The sequence below is a fragment of the Mastomys coucha genome, unplaced genomic scaffold (assembly GCF_008632895.1).
Source record: "Mastomys coucha isolate ucsf_1 unplaced genomic scaffold, UCSF_Mcou_1 pScaffold20, whole genome shotgun sequence".
In the NCBI taxonomy this organism is placed as follows: domain Eukaryota; kingdom Metazoa; phylum Chordata; class Mammalia; order Rodentia; family Muridae; genus Mastomys; species Mastomys coucha.
In genome coordinates this window covers 108142560-108155852 of record NW_022196903.1, presented here as the reverse complement: position 1 = coordinate 108155852, position 13293 = coordinate 108142560, and the positions used below count along the sequence as shown (strand labels likewise).

General features: G+C 44.6%; 1 protein-coding gene across 3 annotated transcripts in view; it reads left to right on the top strand.

Annotated features, from left to right (window-relative positions):
* Vgll4 (vestigial like family member 4) overlaps nt 1-13293 on the top strand; it is a 116662-nt gene that overhangs the window by 16011 nt on the left and 87358 nt on the right. Inside the window, exon 1 of one of the 3 annotated variants that reach the window (XM_031382985.1) lies at nt 338-495. The exons of the other annotated variants lie outside the window; for them this stretch is intronic. The gene's annotated coding sequence lies outside the window, so the exon portion shown is untranslated. Of the gene's footprint in view, nt 1-337; nt 496-13293 lie in introns of those variants that run through there. 3 annotated transcript variants of the gene reach the window in all.

Genomic DNA, 13293 nt, shown 5'->3' with positions numbered 1-13293 from the left:
CACCAGTAGATGGTGGTGACTTGTATTAGCCCCCCCACACACACATCAAACCAGCCCCTCCCCCCCCCACACATCAAACCAGCCCATACAGGGATGCCATTTGCTTCTCTTCTTCCTCCTTGCTTCCTGGTCATGATCTTGCCTTGCCTCTCAAAATTTCAATTTGTAGCTTTAGAACAGTTTGAAGACAGTACCTATGAGAGAGTGGTCCATGTCATGCTTGATCCCATGCCCTCGTGGTGGATCTGATCTGGGAAGCTCTGGAGAGGGCCCCACACTCTGACTGTACAGTGTGGTTCCAGTAAGGTCCATTGTGATGAAAGTGCAGTCCAAGGTAACGAACCGAGACCCACATTTGAACAACCTCGAGGACATGTCTCTGCTTTGAGGACTTTGTCCTCTTATGTACTAGGAGGCCTGACCAACATATGAGCCATGGAAATGCAGCTAACCGGGGTATCCAACTTGCAGAAGTGGACCTGAGCAGATAGCCAGGTAGCCAGGAGGCAGTTTCTGTTGAGATGTAGTATACAAGAATTATATACAGGAGCTTAGCCTGCGTCTGCCTGAACTCCGGTTCCCTGATGAGGGGGACAAATTGATCAGGAACCCCCTAGCTGGAGTGTGGCCATTTATTTTACTGTCTGTGTCTCTGAATTAACAGAATCCTGGTTTTATTAACTTGTACTTCAGAGCAGTAGATGTCAAAATAGTCCCTTGTAACAAAAGGCCTGGATCCTGAGAGTCTGTTGACTGTAACCTCTGCCTGCTGAGGAGGAGGTCCCTTCTTTTTGCCTTATGTCCCAAACATAAGCACACACCATTTGGTCCGTATGGTAGGCACTTAAGAAACGTTCATTGGCAATAAAATTGCCACTGGAGTGTGACTCCTCTCTGTGGAATTGATTTATTTAACACCAGTGAAGCAGACTTATAATGACCATTGCTATTCTGAGCCTCATCTCATTGTATTTGACAGCACTTAGAAAACATTTTCTTTTGATTTTTTATAGCAAGAACTCGAAAGCAGGTTATCTTGGAAATACCAGAGAAAATTAAGCTCATGGAAGCTAGATACCTAATTAAAGATTAAAACAAAGAATCTCTCTCTCTCTCTCTCTCTGTCTCTCTCTCTCTCTCCTTCTCTCTGCAAAACTCAACATGCTCTTTCCCTAGCACGCCATCCCCAGAAAGGGAACTCTTAGCTCAGTGTGATAATCCCAGTATTTTGGAGATGGAGACAGGAGGATCAGAAGTTGGAGGTTATTTCTAGGCTACATAGCAAGTGTGAAGCCAGCCTGAGCTACATGAGATCTGGTCTCAAATAAACAGAACAACTGATAGATGAGGTTAGCCACTGTTGAGTATTGCAAAGCTCTTCAGGGTTGGGTATCAGGTAGGGTGTTGAGGATCCTTCCCTCTCTTGGTCTCTCTTATTTTTAATAGTGTCTGGAGCATCTGTTATGGAGCCAGGCACACGCTCCCATCACTGAGCACCCTCTACCTCCCAAGCTTCCTTTTGCTTCTTAACGTAAACACAGGAGATGAGGTAGTGTTCTGAGCTTACTTAAGCCACTCTCTGGGCGTGGGCAGTTACCCTAATCAAATTTGCATCCCAGGCTAGGCATTTAATCAGAAGGGCTTTCCTCCAGAGGCAGCTGTTTAAAATCTGCTGTTTTTATAGTTTCATATCAGATCTGATTAGCATAATGAGTGTTAGAAATGGATCTGTGCTGTGGAGAAATAAAGTGGCTTGTTAATTAGCATAATGGATGTAGAAAACAGAATTGAATAGCTCTTCAGACACTCAAGGCTGGGTTATGTTTCCTTTAGACAAATATTTCTCAACCTTTCAGAAACCCATGTTTTCCTTTTACTACCTATTTTCATGTCATTTGCAATTCAAATTATATCAGGGCCAAGGATCCAGGGAAGAAGGCCTTAATTAAAAACTTTAACATTTTCTTATTTTATATATAAGTGTTTTCCCTGCATGTCTGTTCATGAACTACATGCATGCCAGGTGCCCATGGAAGTCAGAAAGGTCCCTGGAACTGAAATTACAGATGGCTGTGAGCCACCATGTAGGTGCTGGGAACTGAAACTGGGTCCTCTGGAAGAGCAGCCAGTGCTCTTAATCACCTAGCCATCTCTCTGGCCCCAGTGAATGACTTTTTTTGCCATTTTGTTGGCCGATTCCCTTCTCTTGGTCTTCATTTTGAGGGTCCTCTGCCTTAATCGGGTCGCCAGCCCTCTCAGCTGTCTTTGTTAGGTGCATCTTCTCCACCAGCTCAGGGCTGCCAGTGCCCCCTGTGGTACATGGTCTAGAAGCGTTTTTTATACGCTCTCTGGTGAACATAGTGCGCCCAGGACCACCTTGCTTTTAAATCACCCATGAGGTCTAGTAGTGGGGGCCGGGGGAAGGCAGAGGCATGGGCAGGCTGGTGTTCTTGCAGAGAGACAGCCGTCCTCTCAGCTCAGCAGCCTGAGCAACCTTCTGGCTGTCTCAGTTAAGCTCTAAAGAGCTCAGGTCAGCAATGGTGGGTGTGGCAAGTGCCTGGGCCTTAATTTCCTTTCCTTTTGTAGAGACATTTTTTTTTAAAAATTATTTAGGTTTTTATTTGCCAGCACACAGTGGATCCAGCCAGTTGATTTTTTTTCATGGATTAGGGGGTTAGCATTGTCAAATTCTGTAATTGCTGAGGAAAACCGGCTTTCTATGCAAATGAGATTTATGCAAATTTTATGCTAATTCACAAGTTTTAGAATTCTGTGAGTTCTCTGGCCAGATTGGACTTCGTAAACAGCTTCTGGTCTAGTCCCCGAAGGTAACATAGACTGTTTTCTTTTGTTGTTTTTGTTCCACTTTGAAGTGCTAGGGATCACCCCGGCCCTCACAAGTGACTCAAGTGAGCCAGCACTGAGGGAACCCTCAGTCCCAGTGGATTTCTCTTACAGCTTCCTCTTTTTTTTTTTCCTGGCTCCTCTGGAAGGCTCTGTGTAGACCAGACTAGCCTTGACCTCACAGATCCCCCTGCCCTTGCTGGGACTAAATGCAAGCCTACCATGACCAGACTTACACCCTCATTGCATTCTCCCCCTTACTATCCCGTGCCCTCCCCATCCTAGGTGTGAGTGACCGTGACAGATGTCTAAGCATGGAAGGAAGATACTCTGTGAGTCCTCACATAGCTCTGTTATTATCTCCAAGAGGAAATTCATTCAAAAAGAAACATTAACATATATATGTCTGAGTGTGTGTCTGTGTCTATGCATGCATGTGTAAATGTGAATGGGTGAATGTGTGTCCTGGTGTTAGTGTCCTGTTCAGTATCATGGTTTTTAGTATCAGAGGCCAACTTGCAGGAGGAGTTGATTCTCTCTTACCATGTGTCCTCTGGGGGTTGTCAGGTTGTCAGGCCTGGCAGTAAACACCGTTTACCTACTAAACCATCTTTCTGGCTTCAATATATATATTTGAGAATTTCATGCATGACTAAATTTTTTTTTTCTTTCTACCTGTGTAGTTCAAGCTGGTCCCTGCTTATCCTGAATGCATGGGTTTCAGGCTGTCACCAGCTCCCCATACTCGGAAATTAATTTTGCTGTTGCATATTTTTCCTTCCCATTTAGATTTTTCTCTTGCTAAAAGACTAACGCTGTGTCCCTTCTTGTCTTTTGCTTTCTTGGAGATGAATGTCACAGGCTCCCAGAATTCTTGTTGCCTGAGCGTTTGAGGAGGGTGTAATGTGTAACAGTATTACCTTAGCGTTCCCACTTGCAGAGAAATCGAATCAAGTCTGAACCATCAAACTGCGGCATCCTTCTTGGGCTTAGATTTACTGCAGCTGCCGATTCATTGAATTGAACTCTCCATTCCTCGTAAATGAAATGAATACATCTTTGCCTTTCACATTGGGTAAACGGCCCAGGCTTGAAGCCCAGGCTTGTTTCACACTGCGTTCTCTTCAAGCCTTTTGCAGGGCGTTTCTTTCCTCACTTTGTAAAATGTTGCTTCAATGTCTCTTGTTTCAGAGAACTTATTTCATTAGTTAGACTGGTCTAATTTTTTTAAAGAAGGCTCAGGGATGGAGGTGTGAGCTGTGACAACGGGAATATGGTCCCTCTCTTTGTTCTGTGTGGGTCAAGAGTTAGAAGCCAGCTTCTTGTGGGAGCCAGACCAGCACCTGACTCTGCCATGCCAGCCCTTGTTTCCCTTGCCTTTGACCATCTCTCTCCCCCCAACTTCTTTCTTTTGAGACAGGGTCTTACCATGAGCCCTGGGTTGCCTGGAACTTTCTTTGTAGACCAGGCCATCCTTGAACTCTGTAGGACCCCCTTCATTAAAAACCTAAACCCTGTTTCTCAGGATGACACTGACTGGTGCAATGAACATACTAAAATTATACAGTAAACTGTTGTCTTTCCTTCCTAGTCATTTTTTCCCTTCATAGTGAAAAATAGGATGTCCTGAAAAATTGAGGTCTGAGCCAGAGTTTTTCCTGGATGGTTGAAAGCTATGAGCCCTATTCTTGAGAAGTAAACCCAGCGCTACCCATTCATTGTTCAGTTGCTCATTTGGGTTGTTAACCAGTGTGGCCAGGGCCATGACTTCGTGCTAGAGTGCTTGCTTTACATGCGTGAGGACCCAGGTTCAGTTTCTGGTACCTCAAAAAATCATGCTCCTCTTCCTCTGGAAAGCTTCATGTTCAGCATTTCTGTGGTCTCCGCTATTGGAAACCCAGAGGCTGGAGAAGCATCAGGCCAGCACAGAACAAGACAACAAAACAAAAGCCCGTTTCTGCCTAATTACCTCAGCCCTGTCCCTAGGAATCTGCCCCAAGTGCGGACTCTGGTATTTGCATCACTTATTGCAGAGCTGGTAAAAATGGAAAGACCCCAAAACACCCAAAATCAAAACCGTGAGCCGCCTGCAGTGTACTAGACAGAGGCAGGCACAGCTCTGTGAGTGTGTAAGCCCAGCCTGGTCTACACTTAGTGACTTTTTCTGTACTCTTTAGTTTCATACTTTCAGAAACAAAACTCTCAAATGGCAATATTATTAATTATTATTATTTGAGTAGTGCAGATGCAGATTATGGAAAAGAAAGAACTTCTGAGAAGGGGAAGGGCTCCAAGGGAGGAATACCCTGTCATTGTTGTTATTATTGAGAAAAGATCTCCAGTAGCCCAGGCTGGCTTTGAAGTCACTATGTAGCCAAGGATGACCTTGAATTTCCAACCACCCTGTCTGTAAGTAAGCACACCTTTTAAAAAAGAAAATATGATTTATTTTGTATGCATGAATGTTTTGTCTGTGTGTTTTTCTGTGTGCCACACACATGCAGTGTCTGCAGAGGTCAGAAGAGGGAATCAGGTCTCCTGAAACATTAGTTTATAGAATAGTTGTGAGCCATCATGTGGGTGCTGGGAACTGAACCTGCGTCCTCTGCAAGACTGGCCAGGTCTGCGAGATCTAGCTTCTGCTCCTGGTTTTATATAGCACTGGCGATTCAGTCCAGGGCTTCCTGCATGCCAGGCAAGCAGTCTACCAGTTATTAGTATTATATTAATATGTTTATTTTATTGTTAATGATATGTATGTGTGCATTGTGTGTGGGCATGTGCACAGAAGTGCAGATGCCTATAGAAGCCAGGGGCACTGGCTGTCCCGGAGATGGATGGAGGTACCGGTGGCGGTGAGCCCAGCTATGAGCTCTGGGGACTGAACTCAGGTCCTCTGCAGGAGCAGTCCAGTTTAACTTGCTGAGTTATCTTTCCAACTCTCCCAAGACTTTTATTAACTGTTATTTTCATATCTTTTAAAAGGTTTGTATCAGCTGGGCGGTGGTGGTGCACGCCTTTAATCCCAGCACTTGGGAGGCAGAGGCAGGCGGATTTCTTAGTTCAAGGCCAGCCTGGTCTACAGAGTGAGTTCCAGGACAGCCAGGGCTACACAGAGAAACCCTGTCTCGAAAAATCCAAAAAAAAAAAAAAAAAAAAAAAAAAAAAAAAAAAAAAAAAAAAGTTTGTATCAATTTACTGTGTCTCAGACATTATTAATGGCCACTGCGCTGGAGATTTGAAGGGCTGGCTGGCCTTTCTTTCTTCCTTCCTTTCTTTCTTTCTTTCTTTCTTTCTTTCTTTCTTTCTTTCTTTTCTTTCTTTCTTCCTTCCTTCCTTCCTTCCTTTCTTTCTTTCTTCCTTTCTTCCTTTCTTTCTCTCTTCCTTTTTTTCTTTCTTAATATTTGTGACTCAGATAAAATATTAGCTTGAGTGCCTTCTTCTTTAGTTCTTTATGAGTGCAATGAATGGCCTTCAGGTGTTATAAAGAGGGTTTTACTGTGTAAAGTTATACGAGTTCTGAGTTGTTCATGTTCATTGTCTGTGGGCTTAGAGCCCCAGGAGAAGTGTAGCTAAGAGAAAGAGTGAAGAGGACCCAGGCCAGTCCCAGAGTTGGGGAGACTGAAGCAGGAGGCCTGTGAGTTTTAGGTCATCCTTGGCTACGTGGTGAAGCCTAGGTTAGCCTGGGCAACCTAGCAAGATGCTGTTCCAGAAAACAGCAATAAGACAGAAAAGGAAAGCAGGCAGGGGTGGGCCATGCCTTTTTATCTCAGCACTCAGGAGGCAGAGATAGGTAGATATCTGCAAGTTTAAGTCCAGCCTGGTCTACAGAACAAGTTCCAGGACAGCCAAAGCTAGAAAGAGACACCCTATCTTGAAAACCTAAAACTAAACAGAAACGGAAATATATGTTTTTCTTCTTTATGTTTGAGAATTTCATCTGTGTATACAATGTATTTTGACCAAGTCTTGTCCAGTCCTTTCGCTCTGTCTCCTTTGCCTGCCCTCCAGCTGTCGCCTTCCATTTTTAAGCCATCGAGTCTACTCAGCTCTGCCAGTATGGGAAAGGGGTTTTATTATTGTTGGTTTTTTGAGACATGGTGTCTTTATCTAGCCTTGGCTGGCCTAGAACTCACAGAGATCCACCTGCCTCTGCCTCCCCAGTGTTGGGATTAAAGGCTTGTGCCCAATGGGAAAATGTATTTTTATGTAACAGAGTCCATTACGGTGTAGGAGTGAAATGCAGGGAAGATACACAGAGAATCAGAGCCATTTACACTGAGTCCAGCATTAACCTATTAGTACAAATTAGACTTTGAATAGGTGCTTCACCTCCACCCAGGGTAGTTTATTCCCTGTATCTGCTTTGATTGGAAATGATTAACCAAATGGTGTTTATTGCCTCATCTCTTAAGAGATCTAAAAATAGTTCCAATTGACTATTCTGGCAGAACAGGTGTCAGATGTTAGCCAGATTCCTTTTTGTAAGGACAGACGTTGTCTTATTTTGGGGCCGGCTGGCTTGCTTTGTGGCCCAGGCTGGTCTTGAAGGGGTTCTTAGACCTTTTTTTTTCTCTTCCCTGTTTGGATTGCACGTGCGCTACCACACCCAGTGGGCCTTGTTCCGGTGAGCTTCTGTAAAGACTTAGGGATCAGATAACATATATAATACATTTATAGCTTTGCTTCCTATCTGGGTTTTACCCTCCCATGAACCGTTTTCCTTTTTAACTAACCAGCTGGAGTGTAAGTCAGGAATACAGCATGTTTCCTATCTGGTCTGAGATCCGGAATTCAGTCCCCAGGACACAGTGAAGCTGAGTCCCTGAGTAAAGCCATGAGCTAGCCTAGGCTTGTGAATCAACAAGCCACCAGAGTCAGATGAGCCGCACTGTAGCAGCGCCTAAGGATGTTCCTCACAGCAAGTGCAGCAGAGAGGCAGTGGCCAGTGTGCTCTTTTGTACTGTGATGAAACTGGAAGACATGCTTTGAAGGGCATGCTGACTTAGTCAGGAGTGAGGCTTCTCGCCTGATGCTACTGTGGTAGGATGCTCTAAAGCCACCTTTGTAAAGTTCGAGGCCTGCATTTCCAGCCTTTTTTCTCTGCTATTTTTAGGGATGGATCCCAGGTCCTCACACTTGCTATGCAGGTGTACTCCACTAAGTAATACCCCAACCCCGGAGTATCCTTTACTTCCTCTCTATTTCCTCTTATTTCCCTCATTCTTTTCTCTTTACTTTACACTTTTTCCTTTATCCTTTCTTTTAAATTTGGGAGAGGGGGAACAACAAAATTTTTTTAATTGGTTATTTTCTTTGTTTACATTTCAAATATTATCCCCATTTCCTGGTTTCCCTCCCTCCAGGAAACACCCTATCACATCCTCCCTCCCCCTGCTTCTATGAGGATGTTCCTCCCTCCACCCACCCACTCCCACCTCCCCACCTTCGATTCCCCTACACTGGGGCATCTATCAAGCCTTCATAGGACCAAGGACCTCTCCTTCCATTGGTGCATGACAGAGCCATCTTCTGCTACATATGCAGCTGGAGCCATGTGTACTCCTTTGTTGATGGCTTAGTTCCTGGGAGTTCTGGGGGATCTGGTTGGTTGATATTGTTGTTCCTATGGGGTTGCAAACCCCTCAACAAATTTTTAAAGTCAGGAAATAAATATTGCTGGTCTTTCATTTCTGGGCTTTTCATAGTGGGTACATTGAGTAGGTGGCTTGAGTCCAGTGGATGGTGGCACGCTCATGCACATGTGGGCAGTGTTGATTGGACAGGGGCCATAGGAAAGTTGGGAGGGAGATAGGATGGGGGTAGTGGGGTGCTGGAGGGAGGGCATGATGGATTGGATGTGGCCTGTGTACATTGTATACATTTATGAAAAGTTCAAGCTAGATAAATGGCTCCACAGTTAAGAGCACCTGTTGCTCTTGCGGAGGACCCAAGTTCAATTCCCAGCACCTACAGGGAGTTACATGGGTAACTCCAGGGGATCTGATGTCCTTTTCTGACTTCCAGAGGGCACCAAGCATGCACATATATACACATGTAGGTACCACACACACACAAAATGAATAAATCTAATTTTTAAAGTATACAATTAAAAATTGTGATATTTTCAAAGAGTAAAAAGTATTTTATATATATATATATATTTTAAATAAAATACCCAAACAAAAAGTTATATTTGCTGAACATGTATAGAGTTTTTTCTTACTTAGAAAGAATACAGTAAGAAATGATTGATGCGCAGTTTATATTGATTGAAGTTGTATTACCAGCCATTTAGGGACATCTCAGGCACTCAGAGGAGCTGCCGTTGCACCTAGCAGACTTGAGCACCTGTGGGTTTTGTTATTTCTGAGGAGCTTAGAATCCAGTGCCCTTCGGACACTGTCTGCCACCCACCCGGGATTCATCTCTTTCTCAGTCTTCTGACTTAGTCCCTCCATCTGGTCACCCGTTTTTTTGCTCTGACTCTTCAAATGTCCAAGCGTGAGCTTCTTCTCAACACGCTGCTGCTGACGTCATGACTTTACTTGCAAAAGACCAACTGCCTGAGGTTGCCTCTGACGGCCATGTGACCCTGGAGATGAATCTTTCTAAGCCTCAATTAAGTAAAAAGCCATGTGTGCTTCGAGATGGTATCGTCTGCATAGGACAGGGAGCTGCTCCCGACAAATCTCAACAATGGAGCCTCATAACCAAGACCTGAACAATGAAAATACCAGGGTGGGGGAAATGTCATGAGCTGCCCCCCTCTAGATAAGGAGTGGTAGGCAATTAATGGCTGCTAAGAGAGGAGAGTCTTTTTCAAGGATGACCCCCCTCATTGGTATATTCATGTGTGAAATTCTCAAAAAAGAAGAAAAAGACACAGTAGCAGTGAATGGGGGCTGCTGTGTCAGAGTTAAGGAGTTAAATGAGGCGGTGCAGGTGACTGTGGCTTCTACAGTTGGAAAGGACCAATGTGGGGCTAGGCTGGTGTGCTCAGGTGACTAGGATGCAAGCTGGGCTCTCTTGGGATCCCTCTTTACCCTCATTCCCAGAAGTCCTTCATCATCCTCCGGGTTGGTCTTTCAGGTTTGCTCTATCACTTCACCCTGAGGAAGGGCAGAGGAAGGGTAGAAGCCTTTGAGATGCTCTGCCCCCATTGATTGACAGCTTGACCGAGCATAGCGTTGCTGGCAGCTTTCCTTCCGGATTGTGGATGTATGTGAACATGGCGTCTTCTGGCCTTGGGTATCTGTTAGGAAATGGGAAGCTTCAGACCTCTCTCCCTCCCTTTTTACACAGGTTTTACCCTGAGGCCCAGGCTGGCAGTGAATCTGAGGAGAGGAGAAAAAGATGTCTCAGCTAGACTAGAAGCCAGCAAGCCCCAGCAGTCATCCTGTTTCTACATCCTTCAGTTCTGGGCCATGTGCATGAGGGACACTCTCATATGGAGTGCATGGGGCTTTTAGTTCTCTTCATTGAGTATACATTATATTTAACATATAATACAAATATATAATTAAGTAATGTTAGAATATCATTATGAGGGTGGGTGAGACAGGGTCTCACTAAGTAGCTGTGGCTTTCCGGGTGAACTCATGAATAGATCAGGGTAGCCTCAAACTCACAGAGATCATCCACTTGCCTCTGCCTTCTAAGTGCTGGGATTAAAGGTTTGCACCATTGTGCCCTGTGATCTCCAGTCTTTGAATATCTGGACCATGGTTCAGTGTTTATTTACTTGATGTTGGTATCAAACCCAGGGCCTCATATGTGCTGAACACATACTCTACCAATGAACTTCCCAGCCCGTGTGTGTGTGTGTGTGTGTGTGTGTGTGTGTGTGTGTGTGTGTACAGGCACACAAGCATGCAGCATGCATACATATCCACACAGATGCCCAAATACCACACTACACATGTATAGAAGTCAGAGGTCAGACTTGTGGGAGTTAGTTCTCTCTATCTACCCTGTGGGATCATTGCTCTCAGGTTGGAGGGGTGTGCTTGAGAACCCCTGCCCATCTATTCTCTTGATTTTCTGTATTCTGCTTGAAATAATGGTACTTAGTAAAATAAATAAGTAAATAAAAAATAATCTCTCTTACTTAATAGCATAGTTTGGCCAAGAAACCTGTCTTGGTAGGGCAGATGTGTATGGGTTTACTGGGTTCTGATGATGGGTTCTGTCTTCTTGGATAGCCAGCAACAGCCGCACAATGCAGAACTCAAAGGGAGCCAAAGAAAGAAGGAGGCTCATAGGTAGAGATCATTGGGTTGGTGGGGATCAAGAGTTTTGGCTAAAATTTTAGGCAGATGTTATTTAAAAAAAAAAAATTCCAAGCATTTTTGAAAATCTGTTTTTGAAAGGCGTGTGACTGGAATCCTGGGCTTTGAGCCAGGGTCTAGCTTTGTGGAATTTACCCAGTTGAATTTAAAACAAAACAAACAAACAAAAAGCAAAACCAAAAGTAAAGTTGAGCTTCTAAACCCTCAGAGTGTGACCCCGAGGGGTGCTCACTGCCTGTCAGGGGTGAGTTTCTATGCCTCTGTTCTCAGAAGTGATTCTAGGTTCTGGGTGGTGGCGTGCTTGACACCTGGTCCCAAGAGTGGCTATTTTGACAAGATCTGAAAGTGAATATGTGCTGGAAACTTTGGGAAGCCCAGGCAGGGCTTTACCAAGGTAAGAATGCTTTTTTGATTTTTCTCAATTGACTATTATTGTGAGATAGTATTTTGTTGTTTTCTCACGGAGGTCTGGGGTGTTTATCTAAGTGCCCTCTTCTTCAGCAGACTCCATTCATCTGTGTTGGAGGACGGATCCTGGTTACTGTTGTGTGTGATCCACCAGAGAAGACTGCTCTGATGTGGCTTTAGGCCAAGAGAAAGTCTTTCTTAGCTAATGGACACCACATCTCAGGAGATTTTTTTTTGTTTTTTTTTTTTTTGGTTTTTGGTTTTTGTTTGTTTGTTTGTTTGTTTTTTTGAGACAGGGTTTCTCTGTGTAGCCCTGGCTGTTCTGGAACTCACTCTGTAGACCAGGCTGGACCTGAACTCAGAAATTCGCCTGCCTCTGCCTCCCAAGTGCTGGGATTAAAGGCATGCGCCACCACTGCTGGGCTCCGGAGGAGCTTTTAAACACAAAAACCATGTCTGGGCTGGCACACTTCAGTTAAAAAGAACAGTTAGCCAGATGTAGAATTACAGAAGCTAAAAAAGGGAGGTTAGAGATTTTCCCAGAATTACTGACTTTGATGGATTAGATCTTCATTTTCCTTTATGTCCTGGATGGTACTTCTTCCATCATGGAGTGAGTTGTGCTAAGGTCTGCTGGAGCCCTGTTTCACTTACTGTCTTTAATTCACAGTCACACTTTTACACACTTTCCTACCACCAAGGATGTGGGAAAATGGTATAGGAAGTTGACAGAAGTTGTATTCAACTTTGGTCTTAGAGAAAATACTTTTACTACTGTTTAATAGAGGTATTAATGGTCTTACTTGTATATAACACAGACTGAAGAACCTGTCTGGGGGTATGGATGTTCAAACACTTCCTGCTGGGTCCCTGGTATAGCACATTAAGTTGTACCAAACGAGCATACATTCTGAAGGGGCCTCTGCAGCTCAGCTGACTGAGATCCTTCTTATCCAGAGCTGGAGACACTTAGAAGTATAAGTGTGCAACACTGGAAGGAGCAGAAACATGTCTCACTTTAAATATAAAGAAACTGCCATGCACCTGGGTACTGTGGCTTGTACCCATTATCATGACTTCTTAGAAGCTGAGGCAGGAGGATTGCTTGAGATCAGGACTTGTAAGGTCAGCCTGGGGAATATAGCAAGTGTCTTTCTCTTAAATATGGGAAGCTATAGGTTGGGAAGGATGGAGAGAGGTCTGAGGCTGATGGAATGCATCTGTGAAGGGACCTTGCCTGGCAGGGTTGGGGCCTTGGGTTCTGAAGAACCAAACAAACAACATGGAGGTTTTGCCTGCTGAAGTGCTTGCTTGGCATTGAGTTGACAGCAGAGGTTTAGAAAGTGGCTTCATGGAAGACGAGCTGAAAAGAAACAGTTGTATAGTGGCAAAGTTATGTTGTGCATCAAGATGGCTCAGCCTGTGTGAACCAGCAGCAGTGTGCACCATGTCATGATGGCTCAGTCTGTGTGAACCACAAGCCCAGCAGCAGTGTGTACCATGTCATGATGGCTCAGTCTGTGTGAACCACAAGCCCAGCAGCAGTGTGCACCATGTCATGATAGCTCAGACTGTATGAACCACAAGCCCAAGAGCAGTGTGCACCATGTCATGATAGCTCAGTCTGTGTGAACCACAAGCCCAGCAGCAGTGTGCACCATGTCATGATAGCTCAGTCTATGTGAACCACAAGCCCAAGAGCAGTGTGCACCATGTCATGATAGCTCAGACTGTATGAACCACAAGCCCA